This window comes from Oxyura jamaicensis, chromosome 3 (assembly GCF_011077185.1).
Source record: "Oxyura jamaicensis isolate SHBP4307 breed ruddy duck chromosome 3, BPBGC_Ojam_1.0, whole genome shotgun sequence".
Lineage (NCBI taxonomy): Eukaryota > Metazoa > Chordata > Aves > Anseriformes > Anatidae > Oxyura > Oxyura jamaicensis.
Genome location: NC_048895.1, coordinates 78,508,421 through 78,511,766, shown reverse-complemented (window position 1 = coordinate 78,511,766; position 3,346 = coordinate 78,508,421). Strand labels below are relative to the sequence as shown.

General features: G+C 35.3%; 1 long non-coding RNA gene across 1 annotated transcript; it reads right to left on the bottom strand.

Annotated features, from left to right (window-relative positions):
• Positions 1–545: 545 nt before the first annotated feature.
• Positions 546–1,649, bottom strand: LOC118164124. Its single transcript, XR_004749350.1, has 3 exons — positions 1,601–1,649; positions 667–807; positions 546–562 (listed from the first exon to the last, which is right to left on the bottom strand). It is a non-coding gene; the product is annotated as an uncharacterized LOC118164124 (long non-coding RNA).
• Between the last annotated feature and the right edge of the window lie 1,697 nt (positions 1,650–3,346).

Below are 3,346 nucleotides of genomic sequence, written 5' to 3'. Positions count from 1 at the left end.
CAGGAACTTATACTCAGTCTGTGGTTTCTTAAGACAATGGTATCACTAGTTTCTGTCGGCTAGCTATCAGTAGATTCCTGACAGCTTCAAACCACTGACAGGTGAAAGGCTCCAATGTAGACATTTTTCTTCACTTCTCACTCAGCAACTGTACCCAGCTATGATGTTCATCAGATCCCTCTGGAGTCAATTCAACACACAGTTAGCAGAAACCTCTCCCAGATAAGAACACAGAAAGACAGATAAAAGTAATAAAAAAGGAAGAAGTGAAAAAAAAAAAAAAAAAAAAAAAAAGAGGGGAAAAAATGAGAAAGAGAAGGTCCTCTGAGAGTATTTTTTGGTTTGTTGACTAGAGTAGGATCCAAAAAACTGACTAAGAATAGAAAACTAACTAACTAATTAACAACTATAAAAAGGTAAACAACTATAAAAAGATCTGCGATAAATTTCAGTCTTAGTGAAATAATGTTCAAAACAGATGCAAGAGAAAATATGGGGAGTTTACTTACATTGTTTTACATTGCAACACATTGTTTGATTATTTTTTCCAGAGCTCTTTGTTCTATATAGCAAGGTAAAAAGATTGTTAATTGCAGTGGGCCACATAACCTGTAAAAAGATAATATACAAACACATTATTCGAATCCTTTCTCATTAATCTTGTACCTGTTAATGCACTTCCTCCAGGGACTCTTCCAATAGTGATGAGATAGCGGGTAATACCAATTCTTGTCCTTCTGCTGGGAATGTCTGTGGCTTCTTCCACAGACACACATATCTGGCTAATAGTGTCCAGATTCCCAAGTCCTGTAGTAAAGGAATGATTTTCCCATTAACTGCACATAATGTGCCTATTTTCTGGCACTGATTGGTGTTTTCATTTACTCTACTGGTGGTTGTTTTTATTGTGAATTTGAAAGTCAAATATTTACAAAATATTTCTGGGCAGATTTCTGTCTTAATCCTTAAATTTATCCTATAATGTTATGTTTAATTCTGGTTAATATGCAAAAGTAGTTGAGCCATGTAGTATTTACAGAATCAATTTTGTTTAACTTAACATTTATTAAATCTGCATATTTTACTGACTTTCAAGCTCCTTCATTTGAGACTTTCTTCCAAACTTGATTAAACTGTTCCTTAGGAAAACTGCTCTAATCTTCCCTCCGCCCCCCCTCCCCACACTTTTTAATTTTTTTAAAAAATATAAATAGTAATGTAAATAGTACATCAAAGTGCACTGATGTACTGCTAAGCAATACAACATAATTGCCTAGAGTGTTTAACATGACACTCCTAATAATACAACCAAGATAGCATTTACTGTATTTGAAAGATGTCATGTTTTTGACTAATTTAATTCATCATCTGCTAAAATACCTAGAACCTCCTCTTTAACAGTTAAGTTACTGATTCTAATATTCTATATCTATGCATTTAGTTGTTTATTTCTATCAGGAATACTTCATGTAATCTTATCGTATTCTGTATTCATTTTCAGAAATTACATCCCATTTATCATCATTATAGATTATTATTATTATTGATAGGACAATCATACCCAGAATCCTTGGTCATGGTTATTAGCCTTCTGCCATACCTTATACTGATGAGGCAGACACAGGCTCTGCCATTTACATCCGTGTTGTATCATCAGGATAGTTTGATTACTTTCAGCCCTGTATTTATCTACAAATGCAATTAACATATTCCCAACTTTAGCCTCCAAGTCATTAATGAAAATATTGAATGATATTGAAGCCAGAATAAATTCCTGGGAGACCCAGCTTAATATCATCTGCCAACCTGATGTTGAGTCATTAATAACCAGAGCGGAAGAATAATTTGTACCGACTAATTTCTTGGATGAGCTTTATTTTTTCATGTTTACTGATTGCTAGTGAAAAGATCATTTTTAAATGAATATTTGAGTTTTTATTAACAAACTACTGTGAGAAATCCTTTATTACTACTTTTCTCTTGAAATACAAGAAATTGCATTGGAATGTATGCTTTAAATTGTGTACACTGACATCACAATTTACGACCTGTATGTACAGAAAAGTCAGAGAGCAAGAGTCAGGCATAATAATAGCATCTGCCTTTCATTGATTCCCACTAATGATATGCACAATTATTTCTGTCTGGCACCAACTACTCACTCTTCAAGGTGATGTAGCTACTAATACACACATTATTTGTAGCGCACACTAATGCTGTATCTATACCAGTGAATTAAGTGTGCATGAGAACATTTTTAGGCGCAGAGGCCAACTGGCATTATGCTGCCCACATCTCTGCTAAAAAACATTCTTACCGCCAGAGCAGGGTGTTTCATATAAACTGTTTATTGGAAACGAGCTAGCCTGTACAAGCTCATGAACCATCTCTGGGAATGGTCTGGATTGTGGTAGTTGGCATGAATCAAAATAGTGCCAAGGAACATTTAAGCATTTACTCATACAGACAATTGTGTTCCAGCATCTGGAAACAATCCCAGGCATGACTGAATTTAATACTGTAGATACAATCTAAAGGTTTGCACAGAATGGTTTTGTGGCACACTGATGTGTTTTAAATTCATATGCTACTATGCTGTTAATTACTTCAGTTAGCTTCTCTAACTGTCTGTCTCTACGTACATCTAGGACATGATTGGTTCTCTTCTATAGTACAGCTTCCAGTATTAGTTTTGCCTTGAATTATAGTCATTGTGGAAAATCAGGTCATTTGGTGACTGATAACTCAATTCCCACTTTTCAGTCAATTTCACTACCTTCTTTGTTGAGGTCTTTTACAGGCACCGGAGATGAAGGAGATCAACTATTCCTAGAAGCATATGAAACCTAATAAATGCCCAATATTATCTGGATAAAATATAGAAAGTAATTAGGTACCTATACCAGTGAAGAGAAGGGGATTGCTATTATCACTACAAAGAGTGATTTGTGGAAGTGTCTCAAACTTGTTTTGTTGTTGAAACACTAAAAAGCTTCTCTGTTCTTAATTTTCACAAGAAAAATATTCTGCATTTGAAGTTGGTTAACCTTCCATTTTAATCAAACAAATAACGATAAATTCAACAAACTTCAAATCCTGTTTCAGTATATCCACGAACTACATTCTGAACCTCATTCTGGTTTGCAATGCTAATACTGTGCTGTTTCATATGTTAAAATCTTCCCTCAACTTGTAGCATGATTCAGGGGTAGAAAGAAAGTAAAGGAAAAGGAAGGAAGGGAGGAAGGGAGGGAGGAAGGGAGGAAGGGAGGAAGGGAGGAAGGGAAGAAGGAGGGAAAGAAGGAAGGCAGGAAGGAAGGAAGGCAGGAAGGAAGGAAGGCAGGAA